Raw genomic sequence first — 25524 nt, 5'->3', positions numbered from 1 at the left:
TATGTATACACAGACTGTTTTATGGTTGTGTATCCAGTAAAATTCAGTTTAAAATTAAATAAAAAAACAGCGATATTTTTTTTTTTTTAACTAGATAGCGATTCTCATGAAAGAAAGAATTACACATGGTCATAGGCATGTGGAATTATTATTATGATAATGAATTCAATGGCAATGCTTCAACAATCCAGAAGCCCTAAGCTCTGAGAGCCAGGCAAGCCTGTAGCTGCTAACTAGCCCGGTGCTCCTGGAGGTACTCCAGTTCCCAGAGAAACGGCACACAGCAGAAACAAAGCAGAGCAGGGAGCTACAGAACTCTGTAAGCTGACCGCAAACCTGCTCATCACAGAGGCTGCGGGCTCTGGGAGTGCCAGAAGGATTGCAATTGCAATAACACAAAGGACACTTCAGACTTCGGTGAAGTCAGAATCAGAACTGAAATATTCATATCATGGATAATGAGGCTCAGTTAAGTAACTGAGTTTGTTCTTCAAAGCAAAACACAAAAAAATAGTCTAAAGTCTCAGATACTTCCCATACTTCCAAAGCATTCCCACAAAATCTGGGAGCATTTCCCCTCAATTTGGCTCCAGAAATAGCTGTTTCAGGGAATTCTGTGAATAAAATAAAGCAGAGACAACCACCATGTGACAACATGCTGCAATAGTGTGTTTATTTCTTTATTTGACAAACTTGCAGAATTCTTTCTGCAAGTTCCCAGATGAGTTCTCAGATGAGCAGCAGGGCTGCTGAAGACGTTTCTTAACAATGTTTACTGTGTTTTAAAACGTGAGAGAAAGGACATTGAAGCAGACACAGAAAGGCAAGGGATTGTTATAACGTGTATTTAATGTTTTCATATTTTGTATTTAACGACAGGAAATTCAGACAGCAAAGAGTGGTTCATTTCTTCACTTACTTCATTTATATTTTACAGGGAAGACGGAGAGCAGTGAACCAAAGTCATTTTGTTATTGTGGTCCTGACCCTGTGGGACCCGTAACAGTAACAAAGAAAAACAATTAGCAACTTAGCCTTGGTGAACAATTGGGGAGTATGTAAGCATCGTTTCATTTTCTAGTTTTCAGAGCAGATGTTTACTGCCTACGTTGGCATTGTGCTCTTTACTTTTTTATTTTTATTTACAGAAGATGCTTTTCCCAAATCTTCTCGTTCACATTCTGAAATAATTACAATCTATTTAGAGTTTTGATGAGTGCAAAGCTAATCTACATTTCAAACTTCACAAACTCACAATCATCAGCCAGAAACTCATCAAAGCAGTTGCCAAGCACTTAAGAATGTCATTTAACTAAGGAATTTATATTTACAGGAATGGTAAATAAATCCCAGCAAACTGGAAAGAAACTTCTCAGTTACTGGAGAAGTCAAGACTATGGCATCTACTACAGTTTAACAATCCTAAACACAACTAAACATACCAAAGGGTTTTACCATGGTCCATACAGTACCCCCCAACCTAAACAACATTATAAATATGTGAATCGACCTTGGAAATAATGGTTCATGCAACACAGCCAAAATCCTGAAATAATTTGATAAGATGAGTGGATGAAAATCCTCCAAAGAATTTTGAGTTGTTTTTTTTTTTTCTTTGGGCTCCACTGTCAACATGTCAACAAGCTGGCATAGTCGCCAAATGAAATGTTATAAAGTTCTGACAACACAAAGTGGCCTGAAGTTTTCCTTGGAGCCCTATTCCTTTTTTTTTTTTATCTTGAAATTGTAAAAATACTCAAAGCATATTTGATTTGTAATTTTATGCATTTGGGGAATCAGGTCAAGTAGGAGTTCTACAGAGCCTCTGTAGAAATATATATAGAGGAAATATAAAGTTGTTGAAACTCTGCACCGGTCTGTCTGTGTACTGTCCAACTGAGAGAGACTTAACACAGACTGCTCAGTTCTGTCGTGAATGTCTGTGAAAGTATGAATGAGAGGCAAAAAAATTCAAAATGTTTTTCTGTTAAAATAAAAACAGTAATCCATTTTCTTTTACAATATTATTCGTAATTGTTCTCGCAGTAACACAAATGGTATTGTCTTGAGTAAGGTGTTTTTATTCAAATGATATGATGATGAACACATTGAGAGCACTAATTATGCATTTGGATTATAGCAATAGAAAGGCCCCTGTCAACACACACTGCTGCTCTTGTTTGGTGAAAAGCAATGATTGTTTTGTCATCTCACCATAAAAACTGCCATGCAAGTGTTGATTGTTTGCAATCAATGCAAGGATAGTAACTGAAGAAATTGATGCTATGATTTCTACTGCTTAGTTTATCAAGAGACTTTCACTTCTGATCACAGTGGGTTGTACTGTACTGTGGACCACACTGAAAACAAACCTTTCATTGATTTCAACATGTATTAATACTCTGAACATTTCTGAGAGACTTGCCTTTAAACATGAACACCTTCCAATGATATTTGTTGAGAAAATGAAGCATTCTTTCTTTGTAGAAAAGCTGAAGGAGAGGCGTATCATCTCAGATTTATATCTTATTTGTAAGAGATGGGGTTATTTTCATGCTGTTCACCTAAATCCACTACAGACTATCTCCTGAATTATGCAGTTCCTCAGGTAGAAATACAGCCTCGGGCATTTTTTACTTGCAGGATGCATATCTAGGGAATTTTCATATCATGCAATTTTTTTTCAAGAGAATTGTGAGAAAACTACATATTAGAAAATTCAAGTATTTTTTATAAGATGCTCTATAATGACATTCAATTTAGCTTTGCTATAGTTGGGCCTATAAACATTTAGACAGCGATGCAGTTTTTAGTAATTTTGCTTCTGTACACCACATCAGTGGATTTGGAAAAAAACTATCAAGATGTGATAAAAGTGGGAACTTTTGGATTTAACGAAAATACTGCATAAACTGCATATGAATTACAGCTTTTGTAATGTAGCCCATCCATTTCCCGAAGACTCAAAATTCATTGGAAAAAACTAACATGATCATGAATATAAGTATAGTTTTAGTGAATTCTGTTAGTTTGAGTTCCAGTTTGGTGTTTCCTGTTTTTTTTTGTTTTTTTTCCCAAAGATGTTTCTCTCTAGCCTGGTCCCATTTGTCAAACTTTTATCTTCTTGTCTTGGAGGTCACTCATAGCCAGATATTTGAGGGAAACCCTTCAGTGTTGAATCTCAATGATTCTCAGCTAAAGTATCGGCTAAATAAAAACAGGCTGTGTTAAATTATCCAAACCAGTTGAGTGGTACCTTATGCCATCAGATGCTTCTTATTCATACTTAAACAAAATGTTGCTTATGGTTTGTGTAGCTATGGAAACCATTCATTTAGTTGGTAAAGCAGAATGGGCTGTGTATATTTTCATCTTTTGTCCCAATTTTCTGACAAGTCAGCTCTACACTGATGACATTGTATCTAAAATCGATAACAAAGTTAATTATATTTAACATCAGAAATGTTCAGTAAAATTAGTTTTCCTTTGACTAAGTCAAAAAGTTAGGAGATTTCCCTGACTCAGAGCTAAAATTCAACCCCGGGTCATCATTCATTTCTGCTTTGAAGATTGGTTCTATCAGCTTTCAGAGTTTGACTGAATTTGAGAATAAAGTCTACACATATATACTTTAAATTTCACTTTCTATTTCTGAATTTATCAGTATACATCACTAATGTTAAGTGTTTGGGGAGGGGGCTAAATAAAAAAAAAGGAATATAGAAATTGTAAGTAATAGTGTGTTTTCTGTCAATTGGGCCGTTTTTCTTTGCTTTGTTTTTTTTCCAATATTTTGACATTTAATCTGACCTTTCTGTTCTGTGGCTTAAATCTTGAGGTAAACCCGCTGTATTTCTCTTGGAGAAGGTCTCTCTTGGTTGTCGACTGACAATAAAACGCCTGCCGCCTTGTGAGTGCTCTTGCCTTGGAAAGAAGTAGGTGATTTTTATCTAGGAAAGAATTGCTGTCTTCAAAATGTGTCAAATTACCACCCCTAAAGTTTGTGCTGTCTCTTAAGAACTCATATTAAGAGTTTCCACGTATGGCTGCAAAGTGTAATTTCAGCTCCAGACCTTTAGTTAACACCTTAGATTGTTTAAAAAAAAAAAAAAAAAACTGCCTCACCAGACCATGACACTGCCTGTTAGTCAGGTGTTAAATTACTTTTTAGCCGGTGAATGTAGAGACAACGATATTGAAGGAAAAAAGTTTCTAAACTGTTACAATCTTTTTTTTAACACTGCTTGAAAAATCTACACTTAAATCAGATCTGGACTGATTTATTTTACGTCTGCTCTGGTGCAGATCAGATGGATAATATGATAAAACTTGTGACTGTCTAAATTATTATGGATTTGCTTGTACCCTATATTGCACATATTGTTCTTTCAAATCTGATTTTAAAAGTGATGGCAAAAAGCATGTTGAAACAAAAATGCACCAGTAGATCAGCTCTGGTAAAACTGAGAAAAAGAAAAATCCTCTTATAGTAAAAAGGCAATGATGCTGCTTTAATGATTGAATCAGACATCCCAGAATAAGAGAATGAAGATAAATCAAAGGATCTTCATATCCTCTTGTATTCTTTGTTGGCCAGCTGAATCTGAGACAACAAAAAAATCTTTTTTTCCCCATCCTTTTGTTGTGCGGTGAAGAACATGCTCTCAGCGGTTCTTCAGAATTCAGGAGATTTCTGCTGTGCAGCTCGATCTCACAGCCTAATCACCAGATCTAAAATTCGAGCAGAGCTCCAGGCTGCACAGAGAGGGATAATGTCCCCTCCTGCTGTTGCTTCCTCTGGCCCCACATGCTAGAACACAATTAATTCATACGGCTGGCAGTCATGGACAATCCCAGTTGTGCAACTCTCATCGCTTGTGCTCCCTCTCCTTCCTTATTTGCATAATGCCAGTTTGGTTTGTAATTGCTTATTGTGGAACCCAGTCTGCAAGTTTGCATTGAAAGACAAATCAAGACGCCCAAATCAAATGATGTTTGTGAACCAAGCTCTCCGCTACAACTTGTGTTTTTAGAGTGGAAGTGAAGAAATACACCTTTTGAATTGGGAAAGTGTAGACTCACTGAACTTGGTGTAAAGGAAGTTTTACTGTGTGAAGCTTTTTCTAACATTGAGATAGAGCTCTGATGGTGACTCTCTGAGGAGTATCGTGTCTGTACGTGGAACAGGGTGAGGGTGTTGATGAATTTAATCACAGATAGGCAAACTGGCTGTAGGCTGAGTAGAAACAGCTCCCTGCCTCTCCCTGGATGAATAATCATGCAGCCCTGCAACACTCCTCCCGTGGCTGCTTCTGAAGAACACACAAAACAAGAGAGGGGATTCAAAGTCGGAAATGAAGACAGGCAGGAACAGAGAGATGAGGAGAAATAGTGCAAAAATGATGAGATGTAGAGAAAATGTGCGACAGTGCAGTGGAGAAGATTCGGTGAGGGCCAAACTATATCTCGAAAGCAATCCCCTGGCAGGCACTTACTGTACAGTGGAGGCAGAATTTGTATGAACAAAGCTTGTAGGGATGAGTTGGATCATAGCACAGTGCTTGACTAAATTTAGATCACCAGCTCAGTTTGAATTTCATTTACACTGATTGTGGACAGATAACAGAAAGCAGGACGAAAGATTTGTTTGATTCTCTTAATCTCTCTCTATATCTCCCCCATTTTTGACCAGAACTCAGTAGTTTGTGACCACTAACCCTAACCCTCTCCCTGTGCTCCTATGTAGAGCATATTTACAGACAGATTGTGTTTCTGTCAATGTGTGTTGATGGCCAAAGTCAGAATCCAATTCTGAATGCCCCTAAACTACAGGGGGGTCAGGTCTTGATTCCCAATATCCCAGTGAAACATTAATATTGTAATTCTATTTAATCCCCACAAAGACGAGGCAAATTCATGAACAGCACTACCTGTTCATAAATATTATATTTCATTAAATGATTGGTATTATTACAGTAGATGTAGTTAAACTAAAGGGGCTTTTATTTTTTCAGTTTTAAAAGTGCCAACCTCTTCTCATGAAAAACTCTTTATTGCAGGGTCCAGATAGCAATGCTACCACAAAGGATAATTCAGTTCTTGTCCTGCACAACCTTTTCCACACTCCTTTCACTTTTTTTACTTTCTCTTAACTTCTGCAGTGACATACGTTTCTCATTAGCTCTAACCTGTGAATGGTTACAGTTGGGAGTTAAAAGTACAAAGTTAGAGCTAGAATTTAAGAATAGAAACTACACAAAACAACCGCCTACCCAAACATTGTCATCTCACAATTTTTAAGCCTTGATTGTGAAATCACAGTGTATAGGACATGTGGACAAACAATTTCTATTTTTCTACTTTTGGTGAGACTGGATTGACAGGAAAATTCAGGATTTTACAAAAAATTTTAATCAGAGCCTAATTTTCCTTGTGTTCAGGTTTTGATGATTGATTGTTTGCAATCAAAGCTATACTGAGTGAGAATGCATTTATTTGTAGCTCCAACAACAGTTGAAAAACTTTATGATATGGGTAGTTGTACATGACGAAGTGACGGTTCTTGCATTTTACACGAGCAATTGCAGATTTTGTCAGAAACATTGTCAATCAACTAAACCAGTGTTTGCTGACTTATGACCTTGCATTAATTCAGATGTTTTAACATGTTGAAACGTAATAAAACCAGTTACTCTGTTCAGGGCAAAGATTTGTTACATCATGAAAGACTTGGTGGTACAATTGTCACGGCAGTCTGTATGATTGGACACACAAGTTCAGACACAAACCAAGAACTCAGAGGTGGTGGTGATAAACCAGTTTATTGCCAATGACACAGGAAACAGGTGGGAACAGAGGCGCAGGACGATGGAGATGGACCAGAAACCGGTTGGTGGGGAATCCAGGGAAAGCAGGGACAGATCAGCTGAGAGGGAGGCTGACGGCCTGGTGGAGTAGAAAGAGGATTCCAGGGAGGCCCCGCTGAGCAGGGAAACAACAATCAGAAAATGCTATGAAAAACACTGAAGAAGCAACCAGAACCAAGGCACTATACCACTGTTGGTAAGCAGACGACCTGGCGACGAGTGGAGGACGGAACCAGGACTTTATGGACGAGGTGAGTCGGTGCAGACGAGGCTCCATTGATTGCAGGTAAGTGGTTCCAGCTCCAGACCAACCTCCAGTTAGAACACACACACTGGAAATCCTGACAACAATTCTTTTTTGCTCCAGCTCGTTGCAGAATGTTTTTTTTTAATTATAGAGAACGTTAATGCTTATCTTTCAATATATATCTCCTCACATACAATGTGTGACAAGTGGCTCACAATACAAACGGTAAAATTATACAAACATTCAAAGCACTCAGTAACATTTTGTGATTAATGAAAGATAAAAATAGCAGTAGGCTACCCAACAATTACATTTTCTACATAAAGTTGCATCTTATAAGTTTTTTCTTACTTTCCATTTTCTTTGACTGAAAACACAAAAGGAATAAAACTTAATCACATGTCCTTGTTCTATCTGATCTCTGGCTGAGCCATATTTTCAATTTGGTGAAATAACTCCAATAATCCCGTTCTGTGTCATGAATTTTTGTTTTTATTTAAAGAGACCCCTAGTTTGCATAATAAGTGCTGGCAGCACCTCAATAAATCCACAAAAAAATACTCACGTCAAATCATTATCATTGCCTTACTCTGACAGAATTTGTACCAGAGGCTCTTTAATTAATTTCCATTATTGAGTAAGCCACTCTTTATTCAGTTTTTAATCATCAAATGCAAACGTTTTCCAAAAGTGACTCAGTGCTTAAAGAGACATCTTTGAGTTGTGTATCTTGTCAGAGAAAAAGTCATACAAACTATTTAAATCACTGCACTTGAAAAGCAGAAAATCCTCACTTTTCAGAGGCTTGAAGCTTAGACATTTTTGTTGTAAAAAGAACTTGAAAATGCTACTTGAAAAGAATGGAGTGATTGTATCTAACTCAGGTTTGTGGGAGAAGTCTTTTGATTCATTACAGAATTTCCTTTATTTTGGATCCGCGTAGACACGCCACACATCCCCTCAGAATAACAGAAGAAGTCCTCCTTGGGCATAATGCTCCTCGCTGTCTTTGATTGTCTTGTATGATCGACTATTCTTCTATCTTTTTGTTGTTTCTCATTTTGTGTGTGCATGCGTGTGTATGTTACTAAACACTGTGCTTTAACCGTTGGACCTCAAAGTTGAATGAAAATAACTTTTTTAAACTCGTTTGAGGTGTAGATAATAGTCCCCTTCACATTATTTGATTTTTGAAAATGACCTCCAACATCTAATCAAACATTTGTTGCAGCTTAGTGATGCAGTAACAGAGAGATCAGATCAAGCCTTTGCTTGCATATTCTAATTATGTAGATGAGTTCACAGTGGTCTTTGATATCCGAATTTACCTGTGCAAATTGAATTACATTGTTATCACCAGAAAATCCATGATCGCCAAAGGAAGCCAAAGCATGAATTTAATTGGTAACTTGGAAGCTAACGACTGCAATTACTAAATGTAGAAACATATCAGAACTAGGTTTTGAGGGAAAACAAATGTCTAAATGTGCTATACAAAAACCTTTTTATTGAAGTTTTAGTCAGCACAGTTACATGCACACGCAAAGAGAAGAGAAAAGAAGTGTCATGTGTTAGTGATCTATGATGAAATTGTTTCGAAAAAATATCGCAAAAATCTAGTCAGTTGTATATTGGTTTGTGTATTTTTTCTTTCTTTTTTTTATTCCAAATAGCCTGCAGTTTTCTCTTTCATTGAGATAAAATATAGTCATCACTATGTAAGTCAGTGCTTGATGTCTGTCTGTTGTCTCCTCTCAGTAAAGGCTGTTTACTGTAGTGTGAGCAGTGGTTTTTGCTGATGCCTGAGATGGCTTCCTAATATCCCTCATTCCTTGGTGATGGTCTCAAGGTGTTGCTTGATATTTAGTACAGATGTTCATGTTAATCATTTTTCGAGTATCGAGACAGTATTCGTCAAAAACTGTCCAAACTGAAAATACAATCTGACTGTTACAGAAAGATGTTCAGCTGCCAAACTGCTAGTATGGAGGTAAACTTTTAATCTTATTAAAGTGCATTAATAAACAAGGGAGCATTCAAAGTGTTCTTGACTTCCTGCGAAGACCCACGTGTACACCACGTGTCTTTCAAGGTTACCATGATGCCTTGTGCCCATGACAGCTTGATGACACTGCAATGTCCTTTAACTTCAGTCACCCTATTGGACGTCTGAGAACCATCTTCGGCAAAAGTTTATTAGATTGTTCCCGTGTAGCGTGGTGCAGAGTGAAGACTGCCTCCACTACACATTTTAATTTGTTGTATTTATTTTGTTCTGCAAAGAGGAAAAGTAGGTAAACTTATTTATTACAGTTCGCCACACACAGCTTCTTTCACATTCACATGTGTGTTCTCGTTCTCAAATAACATCTGCACCAACATCAAAACAAATAATTATGTATGTTGCATCACTATTCAAAAAACAGTTTCATCAAGTACATTCAATATCAACTTATTTCTGAAATACACAGTCAGTCAATCACGTCTCCCAAACATTGTCATATTAACCAAATTAATCATTTATTTATTTCTTAAACCATGAACTAAACATGAGCAGCGCAGATCGACAAGATAAGATCAACTCCTACTACTCTCCAGCTTCGCGCGCGCTCGAGGTTGCTAGGCGACCAACGCTAACCACTGGCCAGCCATCCTCAGTACGTTATGTTTGCTGAACAAGTAACGTTCATAAACAAAATCACGTAGTCCAACTGGGATTATAAAGTACCACATAAACATTGTCATATTAACCAAATTAATCATGTATCTATTTTAAGTTATTTATTTCTTAAACCATGAACTATACACGAGCAGCGCAGATCGACTCCTACTACTCTCCAGCTTAACGGGCACTCGAGGTTGCTAGGCGACCAATGCTAACCACTGGCCAGCCATCCTCAGTACGTTTTGTTCGCTGAACAAATAACGTTCATAAACAAAATCACATTAAGTCCAACCGGGATTATAAAATACCACATAACATATTCACACATCAATTACACCCTTCTAACTCTCCCTTCTTACCTGCAAATAGCAAAAGTAGGTAAACTTATTTATTACAGTTCGCCACACACAGCTTCTTTCACATTCACGTGTGTGTTCTCGTTCTCGGAACGTATTCCCGCGAGAATTCCTTTGTCCCTGCACACACAGTATAGCGAATGAGCTCTCTGCTGGTAGAGGTTAGACACCGCATACCGATTGATTGATGACAATATTTTACACTCAATAAACTAATCTCCTATCTTATCAGAAAACACCCAGACTATTTTCACCACCCTGAACATGAGCTATCCTAAATAGGAAATCAAATTAACCATCAATAATAATCACTTAGGTGTATTAACCCACTGATGGCTCTGTATGCCACACATGCACCTGCACTGCCACGGCAACAACTGGGCTCACAAGGACTGACTTTTTTCAGGTTGCTTTTGGAACTGCCGTGTGCACTTTGCTGAGTCTCTGGAAATGATGACATCTCTTAGACACACACAATAATATGATAAATTTGAAAGGTTTCCCTGTTATATTCGGTCGAGATCTTTGTCCCCTAGCACATTTGTCAGATACTCTCGCTGCGATTTTTTTAGCTTTTGAAGATCTCACTTCTGACAAAGAGTTACAGTGATGTTAATAATAGCCCTGTGGAGTGTTATCATACCCACAGAAAGAAACACTTGAGGCCACAGACTCTCTCTCCTCCTGTCCTATTTCTTTGGTGTCTTTAAGCAATTTGCTTTTGGGACTTGGCAAGACAGCACACGAGAGAAGACAGGCGACAAAATGGGCATAATGACTGGCCTTGGGGTGAGGGGAACAGAGACAAAGAACACTGAAACGATGAAGATAGTTTGAACTTAATCAACACCATGTTTGAGGGCAGTGAGGTAGCTTTCAGACTGTTTTACAATAAAGATTACTGGATTTATATGGTCTCATGTGACAGAGCAGACAAAACAGTGAAGATATAGGTTAATTGAGATAAGTGGAGTATCTTGATGCAGAGGGTAAACGGGAAATTGTCATCCACCTTTCTGCTAATTTGTAGTCTGAAATATAGCAGTTATCAGATGCACACTCACACATAGTATTGTATTGTCATTCCCTTTTTGATAAGCTATAAATTCTATTAGTATTTGCAATATACTAGAAGTCATTACATGCTGCATTATGCATAAACACACAATGAGACCCTAGACGGAATATGTTTTAGAACATAGATATGTTTCAACTCATTAAAACACCCCCAGTACTAATTGGTTTAATATAATTTCATATCTTTATAGGATTTAATTTTTTATCATTTTAAGTAACATTTATTTTGTGTAGGTCTATACAGCAGCTAGTCTTGACGTTTAAGCTTTTGTGTAACAACTCACCCAAATGCCTATAGTGTAGTCTGATTTGAAATGAGCCATAAATATAAGCACAAAAAAAAAACCTTAAGTAAAAATTGCAATATTTTGTTGAACAAATGTTCTTTAATTGCAAACTTCTGGAGGAAGAGGCCTGACACCTACATAGATTTACGTCTGTGTACACACATAAAGGTGCAAATGTCCATAAGCTTTAATTCAGTTTTTGTAAAACATTTTTAATTGTTTGCTTTTAAATATGCTTTTTCATGTGCCAGTTTTTGAATGACAATTGGAACAGTTACAGTACAGTTAAAGTATGACTTATTGTACAGATAAAAGTATCCTAATTGTTTAAATATCTAGCCCTTGGTCTTCATACAGAGAGAAGAGCACAAACCTCTGTACAAGGACACTTATTAAGTCAAGGTAAATTATTTTCTATTGGTCTTCTATTCCTTTAGTGCCTTCAGCCAAATTTTGAAAACAAGAAAATGCGTATAAATAAATAAATAAATACATATATATATGGGTACATCCTCATGGTATACCTGCCGTAGCATGCAGGACCTTATGCACAATATATGTGAATAAAGCATCAAATATACAACAGTTTTCAAGACAGTCTTCTGGGCATACACGACAGGAAGCAATTACTACAATTTCTCTACACAGTTGTTTTGAGCTTAAAATAAGGCTAAAGGTAGAATTGGTATGGTGCTTATTTTCCCTCTTAGACAGCAAGTAATATTTCAACACATTAGAACATGTGCGTACATCCAGTGGGTATATAACAGAACATACAAGATGCCCCTTATACAAGATGCCTCTCACACATTTATGCATGAACAAATATAAAGAAAAAAGGATATATCTGGTCAGTTATTCTCATGAAGATATATTTTAGAAAGACAACACACACAGACAAACAATGATTTTTTTTTAAGGCCACTGTTGAGTTGTAAATACATTTTATGTTAGTTATCCCATATATACTCTGTTTTTGTTGTATTGATTAAGAGTTTTGAGCAAATTTGTGCTTTGCTCATTTGTGTGAAGGTCGTAAATTCCACTGTTGGGAATGTGGTCTGGTCCGGCCTGAAACTGGATCCCCTTTCCCTTCTTTTGAGAGTTGTTTGTAAGCAAGACACACCCATTTTCCGAATAAAGTGGAGGAGACATGATGGAGAAGCTTCAGAGCGGTTTTGGAGAGAGTAAGAAGCTGTCTCCTCATTGTTCTCCTCATGAGTAAAAATCCTAAACGTCTCTCTCTCTCTTCTTTATGAATTTCTAGGTATTTGAACCTGACAGCCACTCATTGATACAACAACGTGTTCCACACCTTATTGTGCAAACAAATACATCTTGAATTGGAGATGAGCTGTGACAGCAGTTTGAAAGCATCTACGTAATCAGCTGAAGACAGAGGTGTGCAGTGATGGCAGGGAGGAACAGGACAGGTTTTTCTAATTCTGTATTGAGTAACGTGTGTTTTCAGTGTGTGTTTTTAAAAAAGACAAATGGATGTTTATTCTTAAAAATAATTTGAGTGTCTAAAGGAATGATGAGATATATAAAAAAAAGATTGTAATAACACTGTTAATAGAATACAAGATGGATGTCAACTTAGTGGTAATTACCAGTCTAGGGCAAAAAATGCATAATTTGGTCTGAGGAGGAAATGCCAAGTTCAAATCAAAACGGTTTCCTGAATCAATGCTTAACACATTTATTTCTCCAGTAACAAATTGGTATTTTTTTATATTTCAAATTGTTGTAATGGCCACAGATTTGCAGGGGTTTTTCAAAAACAGCAATGAATGGGGATGGGTATTTATCGATATTGTAATAGATTCTACTTTCATTTACTTAAAATGTTATTTATATAGCACCAAATCACAACAAATATCATCTCAAGGCACTTCAAAGATACAACCCAATTTAAACTAATTAAAATAAAATTCATCGTGCTGAGAAACAACCAGATTAAAGTGTCTGCTTCCTTTGCCTTTGCTCTGTAACTGTCATTACTATATTAGAACAGAAACCAAGTGAGCGGTACTACTAAAGCCCACTGTATTGTCTACATAGTCTTAAATTAATTTACATAACATCAAACACTCTGCTGTTCCCTGTTACATCACTGTGTTTTCACGTGTTTCAAATGTACAAACCTCACAATTGCATCACCAGTGTTGTTCACTACACCTTAAACCTTGTCTGTTCATATGAACTCCTGGTGAAGCTTTAGTCAACAATGTGCTAAGAGCCTGTCATTGGTGTTATGTAATCACACAGCCAAGCTACCAGGGATCAGTGAACAAAAGGGGTGCACAGCTCATGACAATATTTATAAATCCAGTCGCCCTACTGTTAGAGACATCGATTATAAGCTGAACTAAATCCGGTTTCAGGGCAGCTCACATTGGTTTATACTTTGGCTAACAAGTTGATACAAAATAATGAATTACTCGTTGGTTGCAAAGCACACCTAAAGGCGGAGACCCTCCCAGAGACGCTCTCTCGCGTCGGCCAAAATTCCTGTCTATCCGTTGAGGCGACGGAGACCGCAAGGGTTGTGATTGGTCGGCTAACAACATCATTTCCGGAATCACTTTTCCAGTTTAGCTCCTTCCTCTCAGAACAACAACACCGCCATTTTTGAAAGAGTTTACTGTGTGCCGGTCAACATTTGGTCAAAATTTGCATTTCAAAATCAATTGGCTCCAACTCCAATAACAGTCTTTCTTTCTCGGTCGCCATCGTTCACCGTGAGGGGTGGAACGGAGCCGGAAGGTAAACAATCAATCGACGACTTTCACATTGACCTACTGATCGGGAGGTGAATTGCCTTGCGTATCCGACAGCCCGACGGAGAACTTTGAAAGGACGGAGAGCCTCTCCGTGACTATGGAGACGGATTGACGGATAGCGACGGAGAAGCATACTGAGGCCTTAAGAGTACCACTGGAGAGTATGGCAATTTGTTGCTCTTTGGCTCCCTCTACAGTAGTGGGATGCAACACCACAGTCGTTGAAACATATCTATGTCTGAGCCCTGCACATGTACAGCCAGAATTTCTTGTCATGCAAGAGATGCCAGCAAAGACGCTACCAAAAATATCAAGCGACAATATGGGTTAGTATTACAGGACCTAACAAGAATAAGATTGTATATTCATGTATAGTGTGATTTATCTATGATGAACAAACACAAACAACAAGGTGTAAGTGCAGTATTTTTACAGTTTGCGGTATGCTGTGGAGGATCTAAATGCAGTCACAGACAAAAGTTGGAGATAGAAAGAACTTAACATATTTCTTACAAACAAAGCCTGAAATACATGTAAACTTAAACTGGAAAAGACAAAGTCAAAAAGCTGACTAAACTTGAAAGAACTCGACTGACCGGAATAGAAACAAGAGTACAGTACACTTGAAACAGAACAACAGATTGTAACGGCGAGGATCTGACAAGTACTATGGAAAACCAGGGGCTTAAGTACAGAGGAACGCTGATTAGTGAATGGAGAACAGCTGAGACAATTAACAAAGGTGAGTAGCTGAGCTAGAGACCTAAATATGAAGACTGATGAAACTATGAGTGAGTAAATGAGGAAACAAAACAGAACCGAGAAGACAAAACTAACTGGCCAAAAGTAGGAACAACAAAGACAAACCTTGAATGCAGATTTAAAAGACAACTAAAGACTGGACTAAAATAGACTGCAGAAACCTGAAAACAAACCTATAACTCATCACCATGAACAAACTGAGATAAAACAAAAAACAACTAAGACACGAAAACCAAGAGCAAAAAAGGAGACCATGAACAAAGACCATTCAAGATTAGAGCAAGGCAAACAGAATAAATGTTGATTAAAAACAAATGACAGATAAAAACACAGAGAAACTAAACCAAATTCCAAAAACCCTAACATTTGTTTTTTAAAGCATTTGACCACCAAACTGAAAGTCTGGTGTATAAAAATATGCTGCAACACTACCTCTGCATTGAAATAATGTTATACATATATAATATACATATGTAACCTAACAGTTTGACTGTTGCATTTCTCCCAGTTGAGAAATACTAAGATCTAACTAAAACGTATGAAAGCGAAGAATACAAGGCAGTTTAATCAACATAACCTCTACAATATCGAAAAATCCACTGAAATGCTGTTGAAATTATCTTTACACAATTATAAATGAGGAGATATTTTAACCAACAGAGCCAAACAGAGCAAACGTGACACACCACACAACAAGAAAGTTAATTGGTTATTAGCAAGAAGTGATGTAATATCCATGACTGCAAATCTGTTTTGTTTCCTTTTTTTTCCTCTGAGCCCTCTCAAGCAATTAGAAGCGAGTTTACCCAAGTAGGGTTTTATGCTCATTTTCTTTACTGTCCTTTCTCAGACAGTATTATCTTCAGGCTGCTCCCTCCTTCTGACATGAGGGTCCATTATAGACGAAGTATAGCTGTTGTTGGGTCTATTTTTTTTGTTTTCTTTGCCACAAAATCTTTATTCAAAGAAACTTTTTAGTGGGTTGTTGTTATGGACATGGTAACAAAAAGCAAAGACCCAATGGTCATGAGATGGATGCCGAGGAGTAAACCAGTTGGCAATGTGCAAAATAGATATCAGTGTACTTCAGAACAAGTTGGAGGCAAATGGTTTCTAGGTTCACACACTTAGTGTTTTTAAGTAGAAGTAAGAAGTAAGCCACAAACGAGCAAAACTTTCACCATCTAAAATGAACTCAAACCTCAGAAATTTCATAGCAGTTTGAGTAAATGCTATGCATAGTGAATTCTGCACTGCATTAGCCATTTAATTCACTATTTTCTCAACCAAAGAACATCTGCATATGCAATGACACAGAGTCATTGCATATTCTTTGGCTGCCCAACCTATTCTGGTAACATGTAAACATCTAAAGCCTTGATTTTTCATTCTACCCAAAGGATTAGACAAGTCTGGAATTTAGACCCTAAACACAGAGCTTTATAGATTTAAAGGAACATCTCCCTGCTGTATATAATTCAGTTATTTTTAGTCTGTAAGCCACACTTTCCAATAAACTCTTTGTTTATCCTTGAGAGACCACAGACACTGAGGTAATGGCTATATATAGTGTTGCAGACTGATTTGACCAAATTAACTAACTAGGAATTGAACAATGTGTCCCAGTTCTGCAAACTGTACTGTAAGCATAGTTTAAAAAATAGCTAATGGATTCTCTTTGTTGGATAAAGGAGCAGGAGGGGGAAGGGTGATGGTAGAGGTGATTGGTGCTGGCTCTTTTCTTAAGTTATAGCAGTAATAAATATCCCCCAAACAGATATATGAGAGGAAGAGTCTTTCAATATCTCAGGTTGGCTGTTCAGAAGGTATTGTTGCACCCAGGTTTTGCTTGAGGCTTTATAGCAAAAAGGGAAACACATCCACAGTCTGGCACTGAACATTAGAGTCTTTTACATGGCTTTCCTTGTGGCAATGTGCATCTGGCAGAGATAGATAGTGCCTTGGAGAATATAGCAGTGCTCAGATCAAGGATTTGTAATTCCAACATTGCTTGGTTGTTGGATCAGTATTGGATCTTGGCACATGGCTTTTCAGTTCTGCAACATAATAAAGCTTTTAGGTTCAACTGTAAAGCAACAATGATGGTTTTCATTATGTTTAAAACATCTGAAAAATATGCATCAACAAAAATAAAAACAGGGTTATCCATGTGAATATCCATCCTTCCTTCTATCCATTTTCTGTACCCGCTTAATCCAACTCAAGGTCGGGGGAGGGAGTTGCTGGAGCCAGAGCCTATTTCAGCTGTCATTGGGTGAGAGGCAGGGTACACCCTGGATAGGTCACCAGTCCATCACAGTGAGTAACCTATAGCAAGTAATTATCTGTAGCTCCCCATTGCAATGCAGATCTTTCAGGAACATGTCAGCTCATGTAGCAGTTAAAATCAGATGTGCACAACCTTCTAAGTACCAAACAGCAGTCAAACTCCCATGTGATCTTTGTGGAGCATTAAGCAGCTCAATAGTCTTAGGCAGTAAGAAATTACATTTCTTTTTTATGTGACGGACACAAAGGACTTGTATACACTGTTAGTAATTTCTAGATGAGGTTGGTCAATATGATACATCTGTGTTATTACGAAGTAGATTGTTGGGGGTGTTGAGTTTCAATCTCTGTGTTTGCTGTTTGTTGTCCCTTTTCAATTTGAATACTAATTCCATCTATCTGCAAGTTCAGTTGTTTCTGTTTCTACAGTTGATATCACTTTTATCAGGCTTTAACAGACACGATGGAGAAGATTTGTTTCCCTCATTAAAGAGAGAGGTGACCAAGCCCTCACAAAATGTTACCTTCGTAGGAAGCTTCTCTTCCAAGACAAATGTCTGACACTGTGGACTGCATTACTTTGAGCCATTACACTTTTCGTTGAGTTCTTTGCAGCACCCTCATTTAAGCGTACAGAATCTCGATCTTTTGATAGTGCTGAGTACTGCCAGTCAATTGTAAGCTATTAATGTTTTTTCAAATTGTAAAGAGCAGATATAAGTGTAACGTAGTTACACTAATTCTTAGCTTGTATTTATTTTAATTTCTTGTCACTTCACTAACACCTGTCATTTCAGATCCTGCCTTTCTTCCCTGCCATGCAATTTACTCATTTCCCTTACCTAGGTTTCCCCGCCCATCTCCCCTTCACCTGCAGTCTATTTGCTCATTAGTTCCCCAGTATATTTACTAGTCACTTTAACTTGTTTCCTGCCAGATTGTCTTGTGTTGTTCTTCGCCAAGCTCTCCAGCATTTCCAGTCCTGCCTGCTTGTTCTGACCCTGTTTTGCCTCTCTTGGATTCCGCATATCTGCCTGCCCCTTGTCGGATTTGTTTGCCTTTTTCTGATCGCCTGGTTTTGACCCTGACTGTTTTTGTACTGAGTAAACTGATCTTCCCTTGCTAATCATCTGCCTCATTGTCGTGCTTTTGGGATCTCCTTTGCCCACATCAGTGAACGTGACAATAAGTGGTCTACTTAAAGAGAGAGAGGATATCAGAGCTATTCTTGGTTTGAACTTGAATGTTTTTTTTTCAATAAAAAAACTGTTTTTACAAAGAATGGGCCTCATGCAAGAACATTTTTGTATTTTTATTCTAAATTTCTCTTACTTTTTTCGTACAAAGGTCTCGTACGAACACGCCACGTCAGATTCAACAAACGCTCTAAACTTTGGAAAAAGGGTGTACGACCTGCGTAAATGATGAATACGTATTTAAGTGCACGAGGATAGTAAATTTGCATACTCCACGCCCAAAATAATACCATGTTAGGCTGTGCTTCCTCTCTCCTGAGCCAGGAAGTGTTGAGTGTTTAGTCATGAAAATGGCATCAAGGCACAAAAATAACAACTTTACGGGCTCTAAGATTGAAGTTCTGCTTTCAGAGATCCAAAAAGGAAAATCTGTCATTTTTAGCAGTGTCAGCAGTGGAATTACAGGACCTGCTAAAGCGAAGAAATGGGAAGCAATTACGAGTGCTGTTAATTCCGTGTCACCTGTAGTTCGTAATGTCACCGAAATAAAGAAGAAATGATTTGATATGAAAATGGCTTAAAAAAAAAAAAAACGTCTCGTCATGGCCAGGCGCTTGATGACTGCAACAAAAGCTGTGCAATCAGTTGTTGCCTCATCATGATGGCTCTTTGATGGGGCGGTCCATGTTTCAGGTTGTAGGAGACCCTCATTAAAGGTAATATTGTGAAAGTCTGGCATGCCTTCTCTGAGCTATAGAGCAGTTTGCCCCCCGCTGTATTGAGACACACCCACCTGGCCTTCAGCTCAGTGCGCTCCGCAACGGCACGGGTCCTTTATTTCATATATGTGTGCAGTCTATTGCTACGATTATGTTTGGCAGTCCTGCCAAGGCATGAAAGTCCCTCTTAATTTGTACTTGTTGGACAGCGGTGTATGGGAATTTGATGTACCATGGGTGATAAACTGATGAGAGTTTTGATGACCAAGGGGAGCGCACGACTCACAGAGGACTGAGACGCACCCGATCTGCCTCCAATCTCCCTCTGAAAGGTTCCAGGGGGACGACCTGGACGTGTGGTGGAATTGGGTTAGATCGGCGTGTTTCTCTCTGGAGTTGTGGCTCTAGCAAGCTGCATATTTACATCTGCATGGTCCTTGGCACTCTAAATCGTGATGTCAGCCATTCGTCTGTCTCCACAAGGATATCTACACGGTCTCTTCCAAGAGCCTGACGGGCTAAGGCATCCAAAAGTAGAAAGTCAGCCGCTGGTTACACTTCCCATTGTATACAGAGTCAAATTAACCTTCAATTAGTGCATAATTTCAGTCAAACAGAATAATGTCAGCATCATTATGGGTTATAATGTAAATATATATTTATGTTTGCTTCAAAGTAATTAAATATACAATCCATTAGTCAAGCAAACTTGATTCATATAACAGCGGACTATTTTACGAAACTCCTACGACAGGTCTGGATCACTCGTAAATTCTGTTCGTACCTGAAAGAAAACGTAAAATACGAAAAGATTGGTGAATGCGCAAATTCTCTTAAATCACTCGTATGCACGATTTAAAAACAAATCTGTGCGTATGAACGGTTGTTGCATGAGGCCCAATGTCTACCTTTAAGAAAAGCTCAAAGTAGAACAGAAGTGGTTATTGTCTGAATTTGTCCTTCTGAGGTTGTGTACATACGACACTTACCTGGGGCCTCATGTACAAAGACTTGCGTGGATTTCCTACTGAAACATGGCTTACGCTCAAACCCAAATGACCTCCAACGTCAGATGTACGAATCTGTGCACACGCATTAATCCAAGCACATTTCGTTTGTACATCCCAATCAACGTGGAATTGAGCGCACATGTCGGAGCACCCGACTCCTCCCTGTCCACGCCCCTACTTAAATACGCAAATCATATTTAAATGAGCCCTGCACCTGCAATTCCCCTCTGTGTACGGTCAGAAAATAAAGAAAAAAGAATGAATAAGACGGGAAAAAAAGAAGAACTTCACGAAAAGCGAGATGTCGGTGCTACTTTCTGAAGTGAAGGCCCGCAATGTGTTCTTTGGCACGCTGTTCTCTGGCATAAGCAGCAAACGCAAGAGGAGTGGGTGGGAGAGCCTGAGGCTGTTAATGCTGTGGGGTCTGAGAAGCCTCACAAGCAGAGGTGAAGAAGAAGTGGTCCAACATTAAGGTGGAGGTGAAGCGGAGACTGGCTGCCCACCGCTGCAGTGTGGCCAAAACAGGCGGGTGGGGGGGGTGACCGACTCTGTTTGAACAGAGAGTCGGCGCAACAATGGGTGACACTGCTCTCTCTGGGGTGGTGGGAGCTCATGTGGGTGACTCTGATTACCCCCAATTGTGATGCATTTACGCATCACATATGATCTGATGAAAATATGTATGAAAATACATATGATGAATGAAAATGTTCCCTGTTAACATACAAATTCATCATGTGATGGCGCTTTTATAGCAATGTGTGCGCAGTCGATAGCTCCGATTACAAAACCGGCTCTCGCTTCAAATTGAGCTTTAATGTTGGCCTGTTGGGAATTTGATATACATGGCTGAGATGCGGATAATTCTGTCCCACGCGGCTGGCATGGCTCGGCTCAGGGTAGACTGGCACAGTCCCAATCGGTTGGCCAGCTCCCTCTGGAATGCCCCGGTTGGAACCCCAGTGTGCACATCACCTGTGGGCACAGGCAGCGCATGCCTCCTCGCTGTGTTGCGCTCCAACGCCGGCCGCAGCTCTGCGCACAGTTCTAGGAGGATTTCCCTCAAAACGGCTAATGAGTCAGTTGCCATCATATGCCAGCAAATCCTCTCTGTTGTAGTGAACACACGCTCTCTTCGAATTGCACCATTTGCAAAGTCTTCTAATAATGCTAAAGCAGCCATTGTTTTTAATGCTATGCATTGCACCACTTTGTGCCGCTGTTATATCCACTCGTGTAAATGGAGACACATGGGTGTATTAATTGTTTATCAGTATTAATTGTTCATCTATCTCAAATGTGCACATCACTGTCTGATGACTAATTGTTTTCACATTTATTTATTATAACAGTTTCCCAACATCACCTTAGGTGTCGCCAAAGAATCAACAGCTGCAGAAAAGTGCGTACGCCAGCCCTGAAGCTGCCATGAGGCACCGCACATTTCCACGGTCTTTTCGTTCTTGATACATCTGATCGTTGACGTGTAAAGGTGCGTACGCCACTATTTTGTGCGTACGCACGCTTTGTACATGAGGCCCCTGGTGTCTACTGATTTGTTGCATCAGTTGGTCTGTTTAGATCCTGAAGCCTCTCTTGTTTGCTGACTAAAGAGTTTAAGTGATTTTTCTCTGGGAAAAGCTGCAAAATGGTCTTCACAGCATCTTTAGATTTCCCCTACTTCAGTATAAACCAGGTGTAAATATTACTCAGCAACATGTTAAGAGTTTTCACCCTTAGCCAGTCACACCAATTCTGTCTTATTTTTGTGGTATTTGTATCAATCTAATTGACAGTGTAATTTTAGCAGGATGGCTTAAAGACTTGTTTTTGTGTTACTGGTATTCACCTTCAGCTACGAAGAACCCTTACAGAAGCTTTACAAAACTGGGAGTGACAGGGGAAAAAGGCTGGTGCTTAAGCTCCAAAATAGTTCAGCTAAATCTCTTCCCCAAAGAAAAATCAATTAGCCTGTTGCTTGTTATGAGGTCAGATCAACTATTGAGTCTCCATGTTTCTTTAAGAAAATTAATAAAACCACTATAACACCTGATCTGGAGGGAGGAACAGTGCCTGAGAGGGAGTGGTAGCTGTATTAACCAAGCTTACTCCTATATAGAGAGTTAATTTGTGATTGTAAGGAAGGAAAAAATCAATTAAAAAAGTAAAGCAGTACACAGAATAGGATCAAAGTGCATGTAAGTGAGGGGAAGGCACAGCTACCTCATTGCCATGCCAGTGAGAGGCAGCAGATGCATGCGTCATGTGGCCTAAACAGGAAACATTCTGTACCCAACCTAGAGCATTGAGTTTTGTTAAGGTGTTGCAGGTGAATAAAAAAATTGATTGTGACTCCGAAGCAGAGAAGAAAAGAACCTTTTGGTTTGCTCTTCAACACAAACAAAAGAAGTTTCTACCAGCACTTTCTACCAACAATATTGTTAACCACAGGAGTAAGGTGTTACTCCTGTTTTCTCCTTCCACAACACAGCTGAATCTCATATCCTCCACCTAGTGTTTACTTGGCCTTTAAAGTCCTCAGAGACCAATATGACTAGATCTGATGGCATTTATTGGAAGCAAACTCAATCAACTAAGACCCACAAAACACATGGCCCGAATAATCTATTACTAAAGCCCCGATACTCCATTACGCCCTCAGATATTCCTTGTCTTGACTTCAAAGCTCTTTTGGTGACATGGGGAAGACTTGCTCAATATTTGGCATGTGGTCATAAAACTATGGCTGATGTATTTCTACCATCTTACAATCCTCCTTCACCCAGTGTGGTGTTAGAAAGTCAGACTTCTTTCTTATATTTCTGTGAGACCAGGATGTGTGAAATGCATGTCATTATTCAGATTTCTTAAATTTAGCCATGAAGCTTTTCAGTGGGACCTCAGAATTGTCACTTACTCACCTTTTTTTCTCATCTTCAGTGATTAAATCTTGTGATTCACACACGTAGCCTTAAAATTAAAACTAACATGAAACTAGACTGTCAATATATTTGGAGTAAGCAATTAGTTTTGTTTTATTTGAGAAAAAACGGACACGTCAATAATTGTAATTTAATTACATGCTTTGTGCGAATTCACTGTTTGAAATGCTTTTTTCTCTCTCTTTTATTAAGGCTACTTATCAAGTCTAACAGAACATCAATAGGGTATCGGTCTTTATGGAGTGCAGCTGTGTAATGATGCAAAATATTTAACATCGCTACTGATACCATTGCATGGCTGCCTTTTACATACATGTTATGTTGTGTATTTAGAAGGAAGCTCACTCAAACTCACTTGACTTGTTGAAACTGATACTGACAGTTCAACAGTCCAATAAAAAAAAAACACTGCTAGATAAACAGCCTGGGATGATTGTAACAGCACATGTTAAATGACTGAGAAGCTGTCAAATTTAGCAAATGGGAAGATTGGTTAGCTTCTTTTTATAGCCATGTTAAATTGAACTGGATGAAAAAAAACTGCCAAGTTTATACAAATATGTATTATTGATTTACTTTCAAGTTTGAATAACTGACATAGAATGCCTTAGCTTTTGATAGACTTAAATGACTAAACTCAAAAACATATGCATAGTTTTCTGTTTTGCTGCTATACACACAATCCATTAATATGCATTCCTTCATGCCCAACACAGAATGAGGGCGCGAAATTAGCTCAGACCAATACTCCTTCATAGATTGACATTAACATGGTAAAAATATGGTAAAATATGGTAAAAGATGGTTGTAGGGGTCCCAGATGATTAAGTTTTTAACTGGACTATAAAAATCAATAAAGCAAAGTCGAGCAGCAGGTTGAAGTGGTCATTCTTTTTGTGTTTTCTGTTACATGGTTTGATACAGAATGCTTACATTTTGTTTTCCATTATATTTAGAACTACTTTGATGTAAGTATTTTACGGATCATTTCAGTGGCACCGCCTGCAACCAGCTTTGCCTCAGAAATAGATGAATGCAGCAAAAATAAAGAGTTTGGGGGCTCCTGTAATCAAAGAGACCACTGTGTTTGCTCAAAGACTACCCAAAGGGGTAAGCAAACCTGGAAGCCAGTTTGTTCACAATGGATTTAAAGGGAGAATCTCTTTACTTATTTAATTTTTTTTTATTACAATGGGAAATTAATCAAATAAGTCAACATATGAAAGAATAAATGAACAGATGAACAATAAGAATAATTAGATAAGCCCTGTAAAAAGTATCAATTATAGCCATAGAGATTCAGTCATCCTCACAATGATTCAGTTTTACTTTACACCAAAACTATTTAAAATTAGTTAATTTCATCAATTAAAAAGAAAAAAACAAAGATTGTATTTTTTTGTTAAATATTTCTCAAACTTCCCTGTCATTGGATTTAAGCATGTTGCTTCCTAATAATTTTAATATATTTGAAATGCACACATATCAAAAAGGTTATTTGACAGACATTTCAATAGATTTTGTGATTTTTATCACACGTTTGTGTTTATATTTAATTTGTATTTCAGTTTTTCAGTTGGCTGTCAACTTTGTCAAAACTACAAAGACTGAGAAAAGATAACTATTACAATTCTTAAGGCAAGAATCATCTGCAGGAAAAAAATGTTTAGCCTTGAAGCTTCCAACAAGAGATTAAATAGATAATTATATCCACAGTGGTTGAAAAAAGGTTAGAACAAATGACTAGATTAAAGGTTAGCAAAGCTTTTTACCTGCCCTGGAGATCGTCATAAAACAGCAGTAGTCCAAAATCTCAGTTTGAAATGAGCTCAAAGCTAGTTAGTAATTACAAAAAGAGACATTAATATCTCTAACACAATGTCTTGCTGTTTTTAAGGCCTGAGCACCAGAGGCATTTTTTCTATTTTTCCAAAGAGGAAAACTGTTGATGAAATATGCCTATAAAAAAAAGATTTGGCACCAATATCACCACCATATTCTTGGATGAACACGACGAGTGGGTCTTATCCTGTACACTGTTGGCTTTCACAAACTTGACTTTGTCTCTGTCTCTTTGGTTCTTTTAATTTGTTTGAAAATATTTGAGTTCATCTATAGCCTAAGAGGCATTCTTTTCATGTTGGAAACACTCGAAGGACATCAAAAAGACTACTTTTTTCATAGAAATGTCTTCAAGCAGTCTGAGAACAGTCTCTGAGTTTTAAATCCAGACTGAGATGAAACAAAAATGATTTATTCAGTATTCTTTCATAGGTATTTCAAAATGTTGAGATCCAAATGAACTGGAAAAATCTTAAACTC

This window comes from Odontesthes bonariensis, chromosome 2 (genome assembly GCF_027942865.1).
Source record: "Odontesthes bonariensis isolate fOdoBon6 chromosome 2, fOdoBon6.hap1, whole genome shotgun sequence".
Taxonomy (NCBI): Eukaryota; Metazoa; Chordata; class Actinopteri; order Atheriniformes; family Atherinopsidae; genus Odontesthes; species Odontesthes bonariensis.
The sequence above is the reverse complement of the archived record's forward strand: the minus strand, read 5'-3'. Positions refer to the sequence as shown.